Source organism: Phasianus colchicus, chromosome 6 (assembly GCF_987193195.1).
Source record: "Phasianus colchicus chromosome 6, bPhaCol1.hap1.1, whole genome shotgun sequence".
In the NCBI taxonomy this organism is placed as follows: domain Eukaryota; kingdom Metazoa; phylum Chordata; class Aves; order Galliformes; family Phasianidae; genus Phasianus; species Phasianus colchicus.
The window spans coordinates 51,066,482-51,090,000 of NC_143441.1; the positions used below are offsets into that span (position 1 = coordinate 51,066,482).

At 44.0% G+C, this 23,519-nt stretch overlaps 2 long non-coding RNA genes across 4 annotated transcripts; one reads left to right on the plus strand and one right to left on the minus strand.

Moving 5' to 3' along the window:
* The first annotated feature begins 6,295 nt into the window (after nt 1-6,295).
* Nucleotides 6,296-14,363, plus strand: LOC149917620 (uncharacterized). The gene is made up of 3 exons (XR_016467570.1): nt 6,296-6,461; nt 11,498-11,540; nt 14,243-14,363. It is a non-coding gene; the product is annotated as an uncharacterized LOC149917620 (long non-coding RNA).
* Nucleotides 7,316-23,121, minus strand: LOC116238290 (uncharacterized). Of its 3 annotated transcripts, XR_004168933.2 has the most exons (6): nt 21,988-23,121; nt 21,621-21,664; nt 20,743-20,825; nt 10,413-10,550; nt 7,683-7,802; nt 7,316-7,523 (listed from the first exon to the last, which is right to left on the minus strand). It is a non-coding gene; the product is annotated as an uncharacterized LOC116238290 (long non-coding RNA). The 3 variants fall into 3 exon arrangements; XR_016467569.1 differs by having other exon boundaries at nt 7,316-7,802; nt 21,621-21,661; XR_004168932.2 differs by having other exon boundaries at nt 7,316-7,802.
* Nucleotides 23,122-23,519: the final 398 nt, after the last annotated feature.

A 23,519-nucleotide genomic window follows, 5' to 3' on the forward strand; every position in this document is an offset into this window, starting at 1 on the left:
TTTTATTGTCTCAGTTTAGTTCTAGAATTTGGAGATTTCTCTTTCTCAGAGAAAAAAAAAGCAAACATGAGGAGGAGAAAGCACAACGTTTTCTATTACTGGTCTCCTATGTATCTCTTTTAGCTGAGTGCCACGCTCAGCACTTCTCCAAAATATTTCAGAAGGCTCCAAAATTATCTTCACTCCTTACAAGGAGCTTCAGGTGCACGATGAAAGCGGTCAGAATTTAATCTTGAGGAGACTACAGGGACTGCCACACCACAAAATGCCATTTGAGGCCGAAATCTCTGAGTTAGCACCAGGCACATCAACCCTGTTAACCTCATAGTACAATTTCATCTGATATTCAATCTAAAATACATTTGGATTTTCTGTGCATTTAGCTCTATTGCCACAAGAATGTCCATGGATTGTAACGCGTTCATCGTGTGCGTTCATGTTTGCCATTTGCCCAGCCTTAAATTCAAATATTGGAAAAATGCTTCCTTGTCTTATGGGCTCTGGGTCACATTTTAGATTCAAGGAAAGGCTTCAGTGCAGAAAATATGTGGATATTCAGAGCTTGAGTACTATGCAGGAGCTGGGAGTCATGAATTCAGCCCTGCGTTCTGTGCTATGAAAATTAGTTCAGGCTTCCCTCTATGCCTTAATGATAAGCTTCAGGAAGATAATATAGGGCCACAAAAAGGCCATCAACCACAGGTTAAAATTAATAAACAGCATCAGCTGACCATAGGAAAATGACTCCTGGCTCCTTCACAGAACTGCTGATTGTCTGGGAGAAAAGCTGTACAGAGAGTGCAGATGATGAGAGAGAATGTGAGCTGGATGAGAGGAGGCCCTGTCTCTTTTCCATAGCTGTACTTCTGTTCTCCATCTCCCCCCAAGCTAAATCTTGTCTGTAACAACACAGACTTAGCACAGGATAGAATCTCTTCTAGATTTCCCTTATCCCATGTGGCAGCAATGGTGGGATCTGGCTCCCTTTTTGCACAATGGTCTTTCTGCATGGCTTAATTACGTTTCCAGCTCTTTCTTATGTGCTCTGACAAAAGCTAATGAACTGCACTTCATCACTGCTCAGCACAGGGACAGGATCCTGCTGTTCTCTGTTAGCTGCTGCTGGGTGCAGATGTTTGCATTTGGAGGGAGGCAGAGGCTCTGGTGGCCTCTATTTTGAGAAATGGGGAGATTTTTCTCAAGCACTAATGGGAGGCCGGAATCTAACTCCAAGGCAGTGGTACCTGAGAATGGGATTCAGGAAATGTAGGTATCTACATGTGAGTTGGGTCCTTGAGGTCCCATACAAGCAATGATGATGAGATCCCTTTGCCTAAATGTAGCATCTAGGGCTGAATTGAATTATTGAAAATAGGCATCTAGAGTCATTTTGGATGCCCCAAGGTATCCCAATGGCAGCTGCTCTGGAAGACTGCAGCCTCCCCTTAATTCCCATGGCATATTTGGGACTCAGACATCTGAGCAGCCCTAGGGCATCTCAGATGGCACTAGATGTCTATGCATGAGCAACCCAGTTGATCTCCTAGTCAGTAGACAGTGAAGGCTAGAGAACAATTCAGCTGGCCAAATGTAAGTGGCCACCATAGGGCAGGTTGAACCACTCTGGGCCCCACTGACTATGCTCATGATCCCCATAAAATATGGGTCTTTAGACATCTAATTGACATGGAGACACATGCTTGTGAGCATCTACAAGTGGGTGTCTCAGTCTCTGAGCTGGACTCCACTTTGGAGACTCTTAGATGGAAATCTATGTCTGAACTCAGTTCTGCATCATTTCCATAATGCCTGACTTATAAGCATTCCAAAAGGAGCAGAAATAGGACCTTTCTATGAAAATAGTTGAAACCAATTTACTGAACAGTATGTAATGTGTTCGACCCCAAAAGAGCATCTCTGCTGCTCCTCTTGGTGAACATATAATGAAAATAAACAAGTCCCACCAAGTCATCTACAGGCAAAATCTTGCTGTTATGTGAATACTATCTAGATAGAGAAAGATCCTGAGGCACAACAGTCACAAGCATGTTCTCCACCTGACTTTGTCTCCTCATCTCTCTCTGTGTACCTTGCTCTTATACATGTTCTGTGGACCGAGGGAGGTCTTGGACAGCCCTGCATGGAAGTGGAGCGTGGGGAAGATGTGAGGAGATGCTTTCCTCATTTTCCTCTCTTTTTTCAAGTTCCTTTTCCTTATTTATTAGTATTTATTTATTTCTCACCACTCATTCCACTCTACCAAAAAGCCTGAAGGCACATCTGCCACAGACATAGGCCAGCAAGCAGCCAAGTGTCACCCATGCTTTTGAGGGAAGGCACCATTTCATCAATGCTTCCTCCCAACATGCACTTGCCATCACTTGCTAACCACAGGAAGCCCAAGTTCCCAAGGCAGGCTCCTAAAACCTCCCAAATCCTCCCCAGCGGAACCTCCATTCCATTGATGCTCATTCCTCCAGACCTGGTTGTCCCACTGCCCACCTGTCCCCCACTGACTGCAGCTCAGCCTTACACCTCTTCATCTCAGTGAATATGTCTCTATTGTGGCATCACTTTCAGTCACTCCTCAGCCAAAATCTGCCCAAACAGGAGACTTCTCATTGCTTTGGACTATTTGACGAGCCCACCAGCATTGTCAAAGGCATGCAACACAGCTCTGTAGCACCACAGGGGATTTCCCCATGGTATGAAACATACTTATCCAGAAGTCAAGGACAAGTATCTTCTTGTGGGTGGGTTTTTTGCTGTTACTTTCCCTTCCCACAGACTGTCTGCCTGATCACATCACCCTGTTCAGAGCTACGTCACTGTCTGTAACCCTTCCCTAGCCTGCCCCTGCCCCCACCCCACTGAGCACCCCTTTGTACAGAATGCATGTATGATACAACCTGAAATTCCAAAGCTATTGTACAAAGTAGGATCGTCACTTTTTTCCTCAGTATTTTGTTAAGTCTGATGATTTTTTTTTTTTTATGATTATTTATTTTATGAATAAATGTATATATTAGTAAGAGTATATATTTGCGGAAATAACTCATCGGGACAGTGTTGTTGCTCTGCTGTTGTGCTTGTCACCTCATTGGCTTTTCCAGTTTTTCCAATACCCTCTTTTCTACTGACAGCACACTAGAGATGTCTTGTAACTGTTCTTTTGTTACCAGTTAAGTTTGATAGATGTGTTAACTTTATAATGAAAATTAAAAAAAAAAAAAAGAAAAAAAAAAGCATTAATTTTAACTTGCGTTTGGGTATTTCTCCAACCATTCCACAGCCCCAGTTTTGATGGGATGCCATGCCATATCATGGGCTGAAACAGAGCTGGAAAGAGGTCAGGAAGAAATATACATATATTCCTTTGTAGGACAGAAGCTGTGTGTTTTGAAAGAAGAGATGCCACTTGAGCTGGTGCCAAACCTCAAACCCATGCCCACTTTCTGCAGTGACAATCCAGTTCAGAATAGAACACGTACACTTAAACAGCCACGAACCCATTTCTCAGCTGAGCATCTCTGGGGCAGGGAACCATAGAATGGTTTGGGTTGGAAGGGACTTTAAGAACACCCAGTTACAATCCCCTGCCATGGGTAGAGTTGCCCCCCATCCGTCTTGGCCTTGAGCACTTCCAGGGATGGGGCATCCACAACATGCATCAACACCTCACCACCCTCTCTGTGAAAAACTTCCTCCTGACTTCTAATATAAATCTCCCCTTTTTTTAGTTTAAAACCATTCCCAGTTGTCCTATAGGATGTAATTAAGGTAGGGCAGTTCTGATGGGGAAAGCTATGGTGTTCCTTTCACTGGAACCCCGTGCCTGTTTGCCACCATATTCACAAAAACAGAAGCAGATCACATCCTACAGGTCTTTTGGGGGGATTTAAACCACCCAGCTTTAGCCCTCACAGACCAGATGTCTCCTCTGTGTCCATCCTTGATGACCTCCTTATAGAAAATTGAGGGAGCTGAATACGCCCGGAGATTCATCTCACTTCTTTAAAACAAAATACTGTGATGGTATAGATCATCTTCTCAAGATCTCTGGGTTGTTTTTTTTTTTTTTTTCCTATAATGTTTCTAAATGGGCAAAAAAAAAAAAAAAAAAAAAGACCATTTCCTATGGTTGGACAGGATGATCTTGGAAGTCTTTTCCAACGTTGGTGATTCTATGATTCTATGGGAAGGTCCTGGGTGACTAGTAGCATACTGTGTTGTCCCAGAAACAATATCCCCCCCCCAGACACATACCCACACCTTGTTTCAAATAACACAGGTCAAACACCACAGAGAGCTCTTGGCATACCGAGCTCAGCATATTTTCCAGAAATAAATGATAAACATTCTTATTAAAGAGCCCTTGAGATAAGGTTGTCAAGCTGAGGGTTTTTTTTTTTTTTTTTTTTTTGGCTTATGTAGAAAAAACTAAGAAATTTGTGTACATCTCAGTAACTCTTAGCTTCTCCATGAGGGCATATTTGCTATTAACCCCCATAGATCCTTTGTGAATTAAAGAAGAGAATCTGGCATTGATAACCCATTGCTGCCCCATGACCTGAAATTTTCACCATGGGGGAACTGCCAAAGTCCTCTCTTTTGCAGAACAGTCCCTTTCCTCTGTAAGGTTGGTAGCATGGTCTAACTATGGTCATATTTAGCCATACCAGAGGGCTTTGCTCATGACAACATAACTCATAGAAGTAATCTAAAGCCATTCCAGTACCAAGTGGCAGCTCTTAGACCCACACAGACAGGAGTTTAGTCCTATCTCCAAGTGAAATTTAAGGACTAATATACACAGACATGTTGACACATGGAGAGAATTAGGTATCTATCCTCCTTGTGAAGAGCAGAGTTGAGATCTTAGCATTTCTTTGACAAACAGTGCTTTGAACTTGGGCAAAGACCTTGTTTCCAGCAAAGAGTTGGTACTGGACTGACAAGACTACTCCTCCTAACCAAATTCATGGCCAGGCTCACATGCCACAATGCTGGTAGCACATCAGCTCTTCTGACTTCTGTCACAAAATCCATAGATTTTATGAAATTAATGAGATTCATAAATTCGTAAGAATCATTATGGCTAGAAAAGACCTCTAAGATCACCAAATCCAGCAATCAATCCATCCCCATCATGCCCACTAAACCATGTCCCTCAGTGCCACGTCTCCATGGTACTTGAGCACCTCCAGGGATGGTGACTCCATTAATCCCTGGGCAGCCTGTGCCAATGCATTACCACTCTTTCTAAAAATAAATTTTTCCTAATGTCCAACCTTCCATGCACAAGCAGCCCGTTCGCATACAAACAGTAACTCAGGCAGGTCTGAGATATGCTAGATCCACAGCACATGTGCAAATTGGTCTCTATGTGATGATCCCAAGGCTTCCGAGAGCCCACGGTGTCCTTGTGCCTGAACACAAGCCTGGTGGAGTCAAGACACCAAGAGTCAGGCAAATCTGCATATGAGCAAGGTATCCAAAGCCTCCACAAACTTGCAGACTTGCCACACAGGCTTCACTGATTACAAGGAGTGGGATTCAGCTCGCAGACTCAAACACAGAAATGTAGGTACCCACAGAACCACAAACAAGCTTATCAGTGTCCTGCAGGCATTTTGATCTGGAGCAACCTGCCTGTCCTCTAGGAGCAGTTCCAGAACCATCATGGATCTATGTCATGCCTGGCAGCTCTAGAAAGATGTCTCAGATGGCCCAAGATGTTGCCAAAAGCAACAGACTGTTGAGATTAGGCAGGTGAACTGAGCCAAAATTTCCCGTGAACTTCCTGTTTCATGTTCCTATATTTTGTCAGTAAAGTCAAAAGAGGGCTTTATTTCAGCTTCCCTAGGTGCAACATTGCCTGGGCTTGGTTCTTGTTATACCAAAGACCCTGTAGGAGACCTATGCCCATTGAATCATTAGTTGGATACTCAAAGGAATTATCCCAGGTGATATCAGATACCTGTGTATAGGCAAACATTGAAAATTCAGTCTCCAATGGTTGTAGCAGGAGTTTAGACTCTCCGAGCACATGCAGTACTCTCCTACACACATGTTGAGATGTTTTAATCTGCAAGTTGAATCCTGCTTGAACAATCAGTCTAACACAGCATCCTTTGAAGCAGCAAAACCCAGCAGCAAGCAATTCTTTGACCAGCAGCTAACCAGGCCATGAAGAAAGAAGCTGTGACCCAATGTAATTTGAAAGCTTTGCCGTTTCATTGCTACCCAGCCTGGCTTTGGAATTTGCTTACTGATCTCTTTTATTTGCAGGTGTGGATTATTTTCCCTCATCGTACAGTCATTTGGAGGCACATAGCCAGATTTACATTCCACAGGGCTACAATCCGGTCTGGGATTTGCCTGCGAGTGTCAACAGGTGAAGTGTTAAGTAATGAACTCGGTGGTAGTGTTAAGAGGAGGTCAGCTCCGCTTCTCTCCAGGTTGGTTTCATGCAAGGTCTGCAGCATTAGGTCGATTCAAACAGCCGTCTAAAATAGATCTGTGCTCTGAGCCTGACCCTTTGAAGCCTTATTCCATCTTTTGCATTTCCTGACACCCTAAATTGTGTTTCCTTTTGTCAAAGAGGAGGTACAACAAGGCTATGTTGAGTACCTCTCAGCTGGCACTCAAGAAACGAGAAATAAACCAGTTCTGTGATATTCCTTCCTGGGATATGTGAGATAATGGCCATTCCCAATTCTGCAGCACTGATGTGTGTGGGAAGTGGTGGTAGCCATAAGGTGTCAGCTTGTTATAGTGAGGATTTATTTCATGCAAGCATCCATCGTCTTGGACCTGTTTTTTTCTGCCCTAGTCATTGATGTTGGGAATATCAACCAAGGAATATCAAGGTCACTGTGCAAAACTGGATAGCTTCAGTGAGAAAACTATCCCAGGACAGCCACACAGCAAGGGCAACATGCAGCAGTTAGAAATCCATGTGCAAGCATCCCCTCCCTATCAGACAGGGTAGAGACTTGAACCATAGTAGAGACTTGATTCCCCTGGCTGAGTCACCAGCCATCCTGAGTGACTGATAACTCCAGCCCAGTCTTGAGCAACCTTACAGGAACTCTGATTTCAACAATCTGTAGCTTTCCCAAGGAAAAATTCTTCCTTTGAAATTGCTGCTCCCCTCTCTGTTTCTCGTGCTGCTACCTCACAAAGCTTGGATTCCAAGTGCTTTCAAAATTAAAGAAGTAACTGGGGTCCCACCTCTCCTTTAGACCCACGTTCACAGTTGAGATTGCAAGTAGCCTTCAGCTAGTTGGTGTGAATAGAAATAGGTGTGTTTTATTTTTTTAAATATTGATTGCCATCACACCTAGACTGAGGTGATACACAGCACCTTCAAACATCCAGCAGATGTTTTTTATTTTCCATGCTGCCAGAACAGAAGATTTGACTTTGCAGGAGTTCTCTCAGAGGCATGGTTTCTGCAGTGTCAGCTGGGACAATAGAGCATCTTAATGAGGTGGAGCTGGCAGGACAAGTAAATAGCTCTGAAATGGGTACATGAAGGATGTGGGCTGTTATGAACAGCTAAGTCAATAAATGCACATTTACTGGTTCAAATGTGGAGTGAGAACACCATCCCCTATCTTTCCTCGCTGGGTCACCAGGGAGGAGTTTGGCAAATGGAGGGCTGTGAAGAAGCTGACCTTTAAGCTTGTTAATTAGTGATAATTGAGTGGTCCTCAAGAGCTCTGAATAAGTTCCTCGGCTGCTACAGGTTGGCAGGGCCTGCTTGGCACACCCAGTCTTAACTGCAGATGTTGTTCCTGTGAGAAAGAGGAAGGTTACACATGAAAATGCAGCAGACACTCCAAATTCATACGGAATGACACGCAACCCAAAGGCTGGCTGCGCAACTTCGTTGAATTAGTTCTTTCTCCCCTGTAATTAGGAGGGTTTGAGATCTGGCTGCTATTGTTGTGATGATAGTCTCGATCACAATCATACTCCCTGCTTTGTGGAGGTGTCTCCAGTGCCCACCACCACTGAGGACCACTCCTAGTGCCAGGTGATGTGCAAATACAAGACGAGGCAATGGACCCGATCCTAAAGCTCTCAAGTCCAAGAGATCTTTTTTTTACCTAACCCCATTTACATCCATCAGCAATGATGGCATATAAACACCCCCTGGCTATTAGTGTAGGTTGGCTGAGCCAGTTTGCCTGCTGGCAGAACAGCCATAGCCAAGGAGGCCACCAAGTCATACCTGTCAAGCAGATGTTTTGTATATCATCTAAATGCAAAACTAACATTAAGGTCATAACAGTAACACGGCCCGGCTTAACTAGAGAAAAATGAGGTTCACCTTTTAGCAACAGTTATCAGATGTGTTATATCAAGGAAATTATTTTTTGCCATGTGAAGTTTGGAAGTAGTACAAGTCAATAAAAAAGTTGTTGGAATTCTGCTAGCTCACCAAGCATGTGTTTATACCTTGCTGGCATAAAGAAGGTTGGAACTGCTCTGCAAGTAGAGGCCATGGGCTAAAAGCTGACATGATCTGCAGGGAAGAAATCCGAGAAGTAGCCAGGCATGGAGAGACAATACGTCTGAGAAGGGAATATAGAACAACCATCCACCATTTCTCATAATATTAAAACTAGGAGACATCCACTGCAATTTACAAGTCAAAAGCAGAAGTGTTTTTTCTCCTCATGGGACATAGTTCCAACAGTCGAGCTCATTGCTGCTGGGATAAATATTTAAATTTATCCGGGTTTAAAAGGAGTGAAACAAAATTCATTGAGGAAAAATGCATGAAGATTTTTTTGAACTCAAAGATGGAACTCAATTAGAAATCTCTATGCTGGAGATTGCTGGAAGTACCCATCAGTGGAACCCTATGTTTGTTCTGTTCTACTCTTCCCAAGCCATCTACTCTTGGCCTCTGCTAGACACAGGAGGTGTTAGATACAGCCAATGCTGCCCTCTAACAGATTCACCAAGAGGTAAATGGCCATGAAGAAAAACCTGGGAGAGGTTAATGTTCTTTTCTGTACGTAGGGAGAATGGCTTTCAGTAAAAAAGTGATTTATTCTTTCAGTCTGACTAAAGAATGTGAAGACTGGGTTAATTTCACCTAATATGAAACAATAAAAAAGTTCAATAAATAGAACAGGACATGTCCAGCTGATGATTTGTGTGACCAACCTTAGGTGTCTCTTTTAGAGATAAATCTCCCCCTAGGAGTGGCTCTTTTCTGTCTCAACTACAGAGCAAGCCTGGGCTAACTAACATCTAAGTTTTAGAAGCCTATGTTAGGACAGATGAAACCCTCCCAGAACTGCAAGCCTCACCTCAAACTTGCAGGAATCTCAATTGTGGCAAGAAGGTAGAACATAGGAAAAGTTTAAAAAAATAATAATATATATAGATACATAGATATATATATAGCATTAAGCTCTGAATAAAATACATGTATGTGAGTAAATAGTGTTGTGCTGGATAACTAAATTTTGATACCAACATTTATGTCAGACCATCAGGTTAGCATGCCATCTCCTAGCCCAACAGTAGTTTTTACTTGAGAATGTTAGAAGTCTATGATGTTTCCCATGGTCACAGAATCATTGGCTTGGTTTGGAAGGGATTTTAAAGATGGTGTAGTTCCAACCCCCTTGCTGTGGGCAGGGTTACCACCCACAGGATCAGTTGTCCACGGCCTCATCCAACTTGGCCTTATTGAAACTCATTTTCATGGATCCACTTTTCAAGCCTGTCCAGATCCCTCTGGATGGCATCCCTTCCTTCAGTTGTATCATCAGCACCACACAGCTTGGTGTCATTAGCAAACCTGTTGAGGGTGCACTTGATCCCACTGTTTGTGTAATGGATCATTGGTCCCACAACAGACCCCTGGAGAACACCACTCATGACCAGCCTACAGCTAGATGTAGATCTGTTGACCACAATGCTCTGGCTGCAGCAATCCAAACAATTCTTTATCCCGAGAATAATCCAGTCTTCAAATCCATCTCTCTCCAATTTAGGTATAAGAATGTGGTGCAGGACCATGGCAAAGGTCTTGCACAAGGGTAGATGACATCAGCTGCCCTTCCTTTGTGCACTGATGCCATCCGTCCATTACAGAAGGCCACAATCTACCTGAAGGAAAAAGCTCTTGAAAATCACAAAAATTTCAAGTAAAGGCCATTTCTAACTAGGGATAAACCCACAGCTGAAAACACTGAAGTAGATTTCATTTCTGTCCCCAAAAAAGGCCTAGAAGTGTGTCCAGACCACAAGACGGTGTATCCTTAGTAGGACTAATCCAAAGACACTGTACTCAACTACAAAGCACAAAAGTTTGGGCTGAGTCAGCTGGATTTTGGTCCTGTGGTTGCAGTGAATCTAGGTAGTTCAAACCCTGCACTCACCTTGCTAAACCTCCTGGTGACAGGTCTTTCAGAGCATGCCAGTGCTGGTGAGTAGAATCCTCTTTCTGGCCCAAAGTCATAGGAGCTGTGTTGTCTTTTCACTTCCACAAGAGAAGATCTTCTTGACAGAGTCAGGTGCTGGTTGTAAATACAAATTGTGCGTGAGTTTGAAGAGTCTGCAAGTGCCACAAACCCAACTCATATTGGTTTTTAAAGACTAATATGAATGTACTGTGGAGAAAAAAGGAAAAAAAAAAAAAAAAGAGAAAAAGCTTCAGGACATTTCCTTCCCAACCTGCTGTAGACTGACTATCAAAGAGAATTAAACAATCAATTCCTAGAAACCAAAGTCATTCACAATTTGTGAGGACATAGTAAGTTGCACGTACTTATTCCAGGTCTTTGATCCCTTAGCATCAGCAATTTCCCTCCTTCTTTTGTAATACTCCAAAATATCATGCTCCCACAATGGTCTCTAACTGTAAAATTCTCAAAATAAGTAGGATGAAAAAGTTACTTCAGACTCCAGCTCATGCAAATACAGGGTATTTGAAGGATGAAATGCTTTAGAATCAACATTCTGGAGAAACAGAAATGAAACCTCTGTCACCGTGTTCTCCATTCAATAAATTCACGTTTGGATGTTCTTTAACTACTTCAGTCCATCTCAGATGCTCCAAGTAATGATAATGCTTTTACCATATCTCCCCTTTCATATTCACTTAGGTGCTCTGGGTTACCAAATGACTTGTGCCCTTTGTTCTTAAACCTTCTCATTAAAGGTCATCTCGTCCATAATGCTCCCCCACTTCTGACCTCCTTAGTGACCTTCTTATTGCTAATCTTTCAACATTGCTGTCATGTATAGCCACAGGCAGACAAAAACTTTAGATTCACAAAGCCTTGGGGAATATTTATTCTGTGCCCCGCAACCCAGGGAAATCTAGAAAAGCCCACCCCTGAAGCAGAGCATCTCTTGAGATGGTGTAAAACCAACTCCTGGAAGAAGATATTAAATAAAAGAGTTACAACTCATAAATAAGCATTTTGACTTGAGTTCCAAAATTGTCTTCCTTGTTCACCAGGGGAGCACGGAGAGACATCTGGCGGCTGAATAATTTTCTGCAGGTAAGCACATCTCGGGACATGTCTTTGCTAGGCAGATGTGCCATTTAGTTCACATGAAACACTATCTCACATATCCCAACTCAACAACAAATCTGTTCAGTGGGGACAAAATGTCAAAAATGTGTCTGATTGCTTCTTGATCTCTTCAACGGCGTATTTTGCTGGGAATTACTGCCAGATCTGAAAGGAACTGGGCATGGTTTTCACTTCTTAATCCACTGAGAAAGACTATAGTTTGGAACAGGAGCAAGTCTGGGTCTGACAAGTTTATATAAACAGCCTCTTGTACTCATCATACACAAATCCTTTTGCTCTAAAAATCTCCTACCATTTAACCTGAACAGTCAATAATCTCAGAACTGCATGTGAGCAGATACGTGAGCATTGTCCTTGAAGAAGACAGTGGTGAGCACGTCCATACTGTACTCTGCAGCGATAGTCACAGTATTCTGTTCAGGTAGAGCTTGAACACCACAACTGCGTTGTCTCCGTTGTGCCAGGGGTAAATCACAGAAGTATGTTGCACTCTCTCAGAGAGAGCTGCAAAGTAGCAAGAAATAGAAGCAAAATCTTAAGAATTCCAGTCCTGGCCTCAAGACTATATATCTCATCCCAATCCTCTTTGTGTTCTCTCATTTCACCTTGAAGACATCCTGAAGGTGGTGATCACCAAGGTCTTGATTTCTCATTTTCTCAACTAAACGTTAGTAAAAAGACATCTTTTCTCCCACCAGGCTTCGTAAGAAACTCTTCTATACTCAACAGTAGAGGTTCAGGTGAGGCACAGGATGGGTTAATGCTTGCAGCCCTCCTGAGCAAAAGCTGATTAAAGAGTAGAGCTACGAAATTCTAAGCAGCAACAAGAAAGTAATCCAACAGAGGCACTGTCAGTAACTCCAGCTAATCCTCCACTGCATGACTGGTGTGGAAACTTCCTCAAGATCTTTAGATGCTGGACTTGCTGGAGATGCCACACCTTGTCTGATGGTTAATCCCTCCTCAGACTCAACTTGAAGACTCATCAAGATAGACATTTACTCTAGAGTTGTCTACTTCTGGGATGAAATAAAAGGCAAGAAAATATTGACAAAAATGAGCTTCTGTCTGCTCTGTAGCACTGCATTACTACATTGTCTTCTCGTGTTTCTTGGCATCCTGAGAACTGAAGTGCTGTACAGAGCTGGATGACTATCACTATCCCCATCTTGCTATGGGATTCATTAAGGCACAGGAGTCCATAGCAGCTGTTTTAAGCTGTAAATATCCATCATCATAAGTGCTGCAGTAGTGGCATATACTCTTTGCCCACCTGTGCTGGTTAAATTCCTTTTCCCACTCCAGCTCCCTAACAATCAAAAGGCTTTTTGGCACTCGCTAAACTCCAAGGTTGGAAAAGACCCACAGGATCACCCAGTCCAACCATCCACTATTTTGTCTTCTATTATCAGCATTGCACTGTATTTCCCCTTTACAAATCCTCTTCAATACTCATGACCACTTCAGAGAGCAACAGTGAGTAGCAATGCAACAAGAGTACAGCCACTCTTTACACAAGCCTGGACGTAAAACCAACAGTTAAATTTGACAGTGAACTGTTGGTGTTGACAAAATGGAATAACTCATCACTTCTATCCATCTCAAACATGATTTTTTCAGGCCTAGCAAAGACCATGCCATCATAGCTTTGTTAAAACTCTTTAGCGCAGACCTTCTGCTTCAGTCATGGAATGACTGAGCATGGAAAGGACCTAAAGTTAAAGCACAATGATGGGCCAACCTCCCCACAAGGCCACACTAGGCATTAATACCAAAACCATGACAACAGTTTCTCTACGCCTTTCCTTAACTAGTTCTTCTAGTAGTGAGTCAATATGTACATAAATTCCCCAGTCCATTTTATTTCAGGCAAGTAGGTACACTTCCTTATCTCAGGACCCAACTGGTTGTTTCACCAACTGAAGTGCAACCCCTGTGTAACTGAGACTGCAACCCGTGATGCCTCCCAGTGGTAGCATTTGATTTTGGCTACTGAGCTTATAGGAAAAGGGATGACTTTCTCTGAACAACATGCTTTCCCTCACTGTCCAGCAAAGCAAAAGATAGCAGATGCTGGGATTATTAACCTACGCTGCCCTTCCAGCTTTGTGACCTCAGCATTTGAGCACCTCATGGTCCTTATCATATTATTTCCCACATCTTCTCCATGAGGCAGTGAAGTTGTCTATATTTTATGAATGAGAAACAGAGGCATCAAGAAACCAAGAGCCATTTCACCTAGATTCATTCCTCTGAATATTAGGTATTAAATTCTCCTGCTGTCCTTGAGAGAGACAGATGGGTACATCTCCCTCTACAAAACCTGCTGAAATGAGAATTTGACTGGTAGCACCTTGAGCTTATGATTTTGCTCTGCCCTTGAAATGGATGAGATAAATCACTTTCTGGACAACTAGATCTCTCTAACTGTAGAAGGTGAAAGACTAGCTCAGATTCGTGTCTTGTGAGAGGTGCCCCATATCAAATAACATCTCCACTGTTACATTAAGGAATTGCATCACAGCAATCAAACCCCTTCATCCAAAGAGTCCACCTTTCAACCTTTCTAAGATGCCTTTCAGCAAAAAGGGAAAATATTTGATCCATGTATTGGGTAGGGAATGGGTCTTGCAACAGACTGACCTTGCAACTCCTTCTTCTCCTAGATTTCCACTGACGTCCTCAGGACCTTTTTCTCAAACAAGGTGAGGCAGTACAAATGATTGTAGCTGGAAAAGGCCCTGAAGCTTCATTCTGAGCGTAGCTTGATGAGATAAGGCTCTGCCGATGCTACAGCTGGGAGGCTGAAAACCATTTACCACTACAGAGCACAATCTAATCTACCTATTTTGTTGGTCTAATCTCTCCTAATTTTGAGTAATCTGGATAAAGAGATGTTTTGTACCCAGAAGTACTTTCTGCTCCAGGTGTATCAGATGGCTTACATAAGATATCTCTCCTCCCTGCAACCTCGAAGTGGCCTAAATCTGTTGTTGTAGCGTTGATTTTCCCCTGCATATACAGCGTGTTTCTCACTACAAATTCAAGGTCCTGACTGAAGGAACATCTCTCACTCTCCTTTTCCCCAATAAACTGCCCAGATTTTTCATTTTCTATCAAAGTACCAAAAAACACATGGATTGCTCCCTCAGAACAGCTGCCAGAGGCTCAGAGATGCTTTCTGATGCTGCCTAAACTTCATCATTCAAAAGGCTGATGAAACAGAAGCAACACCTCCACCAGGGTTGGGTGATCCTGGAGGCTGGTCACTAGCCAGCAGCAGAGGCCAGCTTGCCAGCTGGAGCCAATTGACCTGCTTAAACACATACTGGATCCAAAGCAGAGTCCCACTCCCTCTTAGAATAGAAGTCACCTGAGGGAGGATTTGCTTTATCATCACTCTTGCAAATCTGTGTCTAAACCAAGCAGTGCCTCTCCGAGGCATTTGAGAGCACCAGGCTCCTGGAGGAGCCTCTTGGACCCCGTTATATGTAGCTCACCTTGGCTGACTTGCGTTTAGACAACTACGTTTTAACCAAGAATACCCTGTTCTTGCTGGGTGCACGAAACCCACACAGTGCTCTAAGTATGGCATGAATACAGCCACTTTGTTCCTGACCTTCATTAGATCAGAAATTCCCATTCATTATCATATCTCGTTCTACACATACACATTTCAACTGCAAAACAACAAGGGTTTTCCTAAGCAGAGTAATTAATCTGGAACAAAATTGCTTTCCTTTGGAATAGTGGAAAGCTAATTCTGAAATATCTATTCTGGTCACATTTTCCATGAAGACAAGTCCTGAGGAGATGTAAAACTGGCAGCACAGACCTTAGCTTCGTATCCCCTGTAGTGAATTTCTCAAAGAATGCCTATTGTCTTGCTTGCCTCTGACTGAGAGATGATAAAACCAAGGAGCTGAGGGGAGCGCAGAAAGGAAAAGCTCTGCTGCGTAGGGAGCGCTGCACATTGCATGGGAAATCTGGGCTCCTTTCTGGCAAATGTATTTTAATTACCCCCCTTTGTTGACAGGACCAGTTCTCGTACTGTCCTACAGCACTACCCGTGCCAAGCAACCCAATCTTTCCAATCCTCCTCCCATTTAAATGATGAGATCTATTTAGAAATCATGATGCTTTAGGAATAGTTCAAGCTGGATTCCTGTCATTTATTCTGATTCCTGAGTCCTTGCGCCCTCAAGTCTGGCTCTGAGTACTAAAATTCCAGGGAAGATATATATATATTGACTTTTCAATTCATTTATCACATATCTGACAATGGGAACATCAGCAAAGTCCAACATGAAAATTTTCTAGTATAATCACAAGCTTACCATAAGCAAGGAAAGAGTCAGCCAGAAGATATGATCATTGCACATCGGGCACTGCACACGAAGATAGATGTGTGTGTGTATAAAAATATATATATAGTTCATCCTAGCACTGATGTGGGTGGGCACCTACACTATAAGGCACCTGTTATAATGCATCTCCAGTGAATTTTGCCCCCCAAAAAATCATCTGTAAATTTCTCTTTTGCAAATTGCCTTTAGCCAGGATGCAAAAGCTCCAGCATGTGTCTTGGGGAGAGCAGAGGCTCTGTACAAGGGGACATGCTGGTGTACAGTTTATTCCAGTGAAATTCACAAGCTATTCATAATGAAAGATGAGCAGCTGAATAATTTCTGGTTGAGAATTCATTTGTGGACCCAGAAAGAAAGATCTGGATTTGTTGAGTAATTCTGTTGTGCTGATGCTTCCCAGCACCTGTTGCTGTCCTTGTAATTTTCCCATCCATGGAATTGTCATTGTATTTATCCAGGCCAGTCCTTGTGCATGACAGTAGATCTGTCCATTTTGATATGAACCAGGAGTGAATGAGGATTGCCTGTGGTAAGGCAGCCAGGAAAAGGTCTGATCCTCCGCTTATCTCCAGGCAGGGACCTTTCATTTCTAAATTGTTAATAAAGGGACGTGTGCACCACCAGCAACCACCACCCACCTATTTAACAAACTTAACTGTGAAATTGGATCCTTCCCATTTAGCCTGGTTTTGCCTTTGATGCAGTTCCAAAGCTTAGGTTGCCTTATTTGCCTTTAATTTCTAATCCAGGCATATAGCCAAGTTTAGGACACATTGTATGTATTACAATAACCTCAGCACCACTGTTACACCAGCATCCTACAGCTCAATAACAGCTCTGATGAGTCAGACCAAGAGTCTGCTAAGCCCCCAAACCTATCTTCATTAGTAAACAAAAGAAGATGCTCAGAGATGACTGCAAGAAACAAGAGGAGGATCCCTTCTCCTGCTAGCTCTCCTTAGAGCCCCATGCTGTTGAAGAGGATGGCTGGATATCATCAGGATGAGGCCTGTCCTCATGAAGGTGTTGCTCAACCAAACACTGTTGTGTCAGTTGTCCCTTCTTGGCCATATTCGGGTGTTCAGCCTTCATCTCTGATGTGCCCAAATCGGTGCAGAGGTGTGGCTGTGGGGTCGGTAATGGGAATCACAGTGGGGGAAGCCATGGAGCTTCAGGGCTCTCTCTCCTCTGTACCCATGGGAGTTATCAGCTGGTATTTCTGTATGGTGCCTGACAACAGGCAGAGTGGGATCCAGACACGGAATGGAGAACAGGTTTGGCTAACTAGGAAAATAGATGTATGGCCATGATCTTATATCCGTGGACTATCTAGGATGGGGTAATGCTGTTCTTTAGTCGGGAGTATTCAGATCATCAATGCTGAAAGATATGAGGATGCTTTGAAAAGGGTCAGGAGCAACAGTACCATCAAAGGAGGTGCAAGTAAAACACTTGGGTTGCTGCACCATCATCTCAGATGGAAAGAGAGGTGATTTTGCCCTGTCCTTCCCTGAAGTAAAGATGGGATGGGTAATAAACATCTTACCCAAAAAAGGGTACACCCACTGGACCAGGTTGGCCAGGGCCCTGTCCAATAAAAAGGCCTTTGCACATCTCCTTCCTGAGCAAGCCTTGTGCCAAGGATACAGAGAGACAACTCTATCCCTGGGAGTATGCCAAAAAAGACCCAACTTAGGAAAATACCACGATAATGCCACTCCTCCCTTCTCCTCGCTGGCACGCAAGCCCTGCATCCCTCCACCTTCCCCCCAGTTTAAAACATCTCAGGCTTCCTGGCTGAACTTGGCTGAGGTCTAAAAACATGAATAAACTTCCCCTGTCCAAAAGCCAACTGGCAAGGCCAGCTTGGATGGAACCCTCTATTTGTTATGGGGAAAACGGCTGGTCCAGTTCTCCTTGTTCAGCAGCGCGCTGCTGGTCGGGAAATAAAGACAGAAGGTCTGTTTGTAACACTGAACACACAATCCCTTCCAGCCTCAAAGACACTGAGACGGCAGAAAATCTACCCTATTCACCAAGATGACCTAGTTCTGTTGTCAATAGGTTAGAGTGGAGCAAAGTTGAGGGAGAATATCCTGATTAGAGGGATCTCCCACAATGGGACAGTGAGTACCCTTTTGTCCCTTAATTTCCCCCCACAGCCCCATGCCCTAATGCCAGGCTTGCTATCAACACATAGCTCAGTGAGTTATGGACTCGTCCACTTCACCTCCTCCTCATTCCATTGGCATCTAAAAGCAAACTTTTTACACTGGGGCAGATCCTTCCTTGTGCTTTGTGTCACCTGGTGTGCATCAGCACATGCAGCAGAGAAAGAGTCAAGCAAAGATATGTAACTCATGTCTGGAAAGCTGCAAAGTCCCTAAATAAGAGAGCAGGGATTAAATTGTTTGTCTGCATCCCTCCAGTGGCTGGAGGATGGACAGACAGACAGACAGTTTCCTTTTCGTTCTTTAATCACATTACAACGCCGCTCCGAAAAGCTTTTCCAAATTCAAAATGCTGAGACATCTGAAAACATGACGTGCTGCAAAGCCATCCCTCTGGATAGCACACTGATGATTTATTGATCGTTAATAAATGTTAGAAATGGAAGGTTGGAAGGAAGCGTTTCTCATTCCTCTCCCCCCTTTCTGGTGGCAACTGTTAATAAGGGATTTAATCACCCGTTTTACATCCTGCTTAAAAGAGAAGGGGCTTTCCCAATAACAGATGCCCCTCTGGCCAACTGGCAGAGAAAAGGCGAAGATACAGGGTATATAAATCTGTTTGAGATGAGAGGGAACAAACCGAGGGAGAAGGAAAGACAGAGGGAGAGTGAGAAGGAGGGAGGGAGGAAGAAGAGGTTAAGGGGGGGAGAAAAAAAAAAAGAAAAAAAAATCCTGAAAGGATTAGAAATGAAAAAGAAGGTATTTTGTGCTGAGCTAAATATTATTTTGTTTCCATTGAAAGGGTTAAGAAAACAAAGACAGAGTTGACAATTTCTCCCGACTGGAAGCTGGGAATGGCCCACGGTGGCACAATGCTATTATTCTTGCATGGGCCCATTCTCACTGGATTTTCCACAAAATCTTTAATAATTTGATTCTTTTCAGCCTCAGCAGCCAGCTGAGCTCTTTAAGAAACAGTAACAAAAACCCAGAGAAAAACCCACTACTGAGAGGGGAGCTTTGGCGGAGAGCTGAGCTGAAGCCGATTAGTTTGGCCTGAATAGAGGCAGCCGGGTCCTCGAGCTCTTGCTCAGCCTGGAGCCCTCCGCCTCATTCATCCCAGCACAATATCACCACCAGAGCCCGGGCCTAGACACTAAATTACACTATTATAAAACTAGATTGATACACAAACTTTCCCTCCCAGGCCGAGTGGGGGACTTTGAAAACAATGTTTTTGGGGGCTCGGGGCTCTATTCAAGCATTTCGAAGCATCCCCATTCATATTGAGCATATCAATTCTTAATTGTGCCACACACACAAGTTGAGGGGAGGGGATGCGATCCTCACCGGGGGGGGGGGGGGGCTCGTATTGTCCCCAGGAATTCACCTCAGAGCGGGGCTGGGGGAACGCGGGCGCTTGGCCCTCATCCCATGCTGGTCCTCTGGGCTCTGTGGGCATGCCATGGTTGTGCCCTTCCCCTGTGTCTTTGCTGGAGGGGGAAGGAGAAATAAAAGAATAACCCCTCTCGTGGTGCCCGGCGGGGATCTGCCTTTCATTTTCAAGCTGTCCACAAATGGGTTTTGCCGTGCGTTCCTAAATGGAGGCGCCATGGAGGATCACCAAAGGTGCTGCATGGCTCCGGGTGGATGGATGTGGTTTGGGTCACAGTGTCCCATCCTGCCTTCCTACAGTTGATGTCTGCTCTTTTTTTTCCTCCAAAAACACTAAATCTGTATTTAGGAGAGAGGTGTCCCCAACAGGCTCACCTCCTTCCTCAGCCTGCAGGGAAATAATGCTCGTTTCAGGCTGTGAAAGGCAAAATTAGAAACACCACGTGGAAAAGAATCAAGTTTGGGGAAAGGAGAGGGTAGGAGGGGTCGGGAAGGAAGCATTTTAAATAGTAGAAATCACAGATGTGTCCCACAGACCCAAAAACATGGCACTTGGATGTGTCCCAACCCCATGTGCCCTCATCCTCATGGACAGCCCCCACTTGGCAAACCCACACAGATGTGCAGGACTTGATGATGTGCCTGGAGATCTTCACCTTTTTCTCTCCGTGTCCCTTCTTCAGCCCATTTGTGGGCAGTATTTATGTGTCTTCATTCATTATCTTTCATAGAACCATAGAATCATAGAATCATAGAGTCGTAGGATCATAGAATGGCTTGGGTTGGAAGGGGATTCTGTCTATATCTATCCTTGCCTTTTATTATTGTTATTATTATTTCTTTATTTGTCATCGGTGCGATGATTACTTTTAAAGGAGATGTCATTAAAGAAATAATTATAAAGGAGGAAGGGTAGGCTTTTTAAAAATTTTCCCTGGGAAAAACATAGAAAAAAATCACTTTCCTTGCCAGTGCTGGCACCTGTGGAATTTATTTTCTCCATTTTTTTCATTTCTTTACTGAAAGCCACATTCACCAGGGGAAACAATCTCACTCTCCAAACCTCAGGCTTCCCAAACGCTATGAATACATTAAATACAACACAAAAAGAGCAGCAACCCAACATGCAAATGAAATTAAAACTCCCTTTCCGCAAGAGGGAAATAAACAAACAAACAAAACCCCCACAGCTTATATATACACACAAAGAGGAGAAATTAAAAGAGACTTAACAGTTCCGAGGAATTTGGACGGTTTTCAATGGCTTTGCTGAATGGGAGCTGTTAAATGACATCAGCACTGAATTTCGGCCATTTCTGGAAAAGAGAGATTTTCACGAATCATTCATTAACCGGAAAGTCCTTTCAAGTAGTTCCCACTTCACATATTTTGGACACAGTAAATATCAGGAAAGGCAATCGTGGCACCGGTTATCGATGTTATCTATCTCCATAGTTTATAAGTGCTATCTCTGGAGTGAGTGACACAAATTTGGTACACGGCCACAGCAGACTTCAAGCTTGGGAATCCCTCTAATTGAGATAGCACGATTACAAAGCAACAGCAGCATCGCAGAGATGGGGTGTGTTCTCAGGCACCCAGGCCTTGGCTTTGCTTCATGTGTGCCCATAGGGAGGTTTCAGCACAGGAATGTGACAAACATACACCCGTGTGCTGCATGGGCAGCATGGCCAGGAGTGATACCTGAAACCCAATTAGGGCTGAAGAAGTCGTTAGCTTCGCAGCACGTGGGGGAAGGACCCTAAAGGTGCTTGTGGAGAGAAAGAAAAGAGGCAACAGAGAGAAGAAAACAGCAATTAGAAAGGAAAGAATGAGCTGGGCTGCTGAACCACAGATCTGCAAATGGACACACAAATTTTTTTTGTTCTGCTTTTCTCACTGGCTGAGTGAAAAATCGTGCAGGAAGGATAAGATCAGCCCTACTTAATGACCAAGGTTCAGTCTCTCTGGGGTAAGGCCAGTGCAGATTCTTGAATTTTAATTCAGTTAATTCTGATATTCACCAAAATTACTGAAGTATATTCCTGGGAAGGAAGCAGGCATTTCCTTGAAAAGGTGTGGCTTTAGGACATAGTGCAATCACAAATTACCATTCTTTCCAAAATTATGCAACTCCCGTGCTCCATCAGTGCTGCTGTAACAAAACAAAAACCACATGTAGGACAAGGCAGGGATATGGAGATGCTCAGCAACTGCTTGGCTCTTAAGGCATGAGGTGGCTTCCTCCTTCCAATGGCTGAGAGGAGGGAGCTGGGAGAAAATCAGGGAGAAAACACGAGGGCTGGCATCCAGCTGTGTCCAGCTTGACAAAGGCACATCTTACATTTGACATGGGGTAGAAGATTGGAAAAGAGAGCAGATTGTGTTGGCATTGCTGGGTTAGCTAACCATTAGGGTAGGTACCCCCAAAAAACTTCAGAAACAGAGGAAAAATAAAAACTCATGGGAATTTTGGACCTCTCTGCCACTGCAAGGTGCCCAATGGGAAGTGCACAACAATCCCCTCAGCTTTTGCTGCTGAAAGTTGATATCCAGCCTTGTAGCCTTCTATGACATCATAACCAGCTGGGTAGTTGAGTGGAGAGGGTGGATGTTGTGTACCTTGACTTCAGCGAGATGTTTGACACTGTCTGCCACAAGGACAGGTGTAGGGCTCTGTACCTGGGGAGGAATGACTGCACACATCAGCACATTGCAGGAGCTGACCTACTGGAAAGGAGCTCTGTGGAGAAGGACCTGGGTTTGACCCAATAGACAACATGTTGACCATGAGTCAATTGGCTAACACCACCAGTGGTGTGACCCAAAGGGCACAATATGGAACTGATATCAACCAGAGGGTTTTCATTCTGCAAAGAAAAGCAATAGAAGACTACAGGCAGCCCCATGGGGTCAGGATGCTGAGCAGGAGCCTTGCGTGTGGCTGAGTTTTTACCATCCTCTGACACCCCATGGCATCAATCTGGCAAGTTGGACAAGTGCCCAGAGAGGGAATGAGTGTTTTGATTTGAGGCTGGGGCAGATGTTGGCTATCTATCTGCATACATTTTGCCAAGTCACTCAGCAGCCTTCCCACACCTCGGCATGCAGAGGGGTTCACAGCATGGCCATCCCTCCAAAGATATTGTATGGCAGTAGGGACACCAAAGCTTCAGAGATGCTCCCACACCAAGGTGGGATGCACAAATTGCAGGTTAGATGTTATGTACTCCTACTTCACTACAACCCGAAATGTGAGCATTTTCAAGCCCTTGGGTTCTGTCCAAGCAGACTTTTAATATTTTTTTATTACTCTTCTAAAGTATTTTTATTATTATTTTCCTTATTTCAATGATACCACAGCATCAAGCAGTTCCCCAGACAGGAGGCTGACACGATGGCTATGCACCTTTTGCACTGTGCTCACACCCCTCACTTTCACCCTAATGGAAACCCAGATGATCCATCCTCAATACAAATGCTTTTCATACCACGGACTCTCCTTCCCAGCACAGAGAGAAGGGCAGAGCCAGGCCCTGGGGTGCTGGGCGTCCCCATCCAGCCAGCTCTGAGCCTTCTTGGCCAAGCTTAACCAATGTCCCATGCTGCTTCTTCACCACCACCCCCCAAACACACTCTTTTTTTTTTTTCTCCCCCACTGCATTTTTCTGGCATTTCCTAACGTGTTTTTTCTTGCGTTACATTTCTCTGCCTGATGAGCAGCAAATCATTATTAATTCCTCAGGTATTTGCTCTAATACATTTAACCCCCTATGCGCCATACTTCAAGCTGTGCTTCCCAGAGAACCCCCAGTCTCCATCCATCCCTAGTACTCCATGGTGGTGATCAAAACCAATCCATGGGCAAAAAAATGTGTGAGAGAGAGATCCACTGCTCTCCAGGCAGTAATTAGAATCATAGAATCATTAAGGTTGGAAAAGATCACTAAGATCAAGTCCAACTGCCAGCCCATCCCCACTATGCCTACTGACCACGTCCCTCAGTGCCA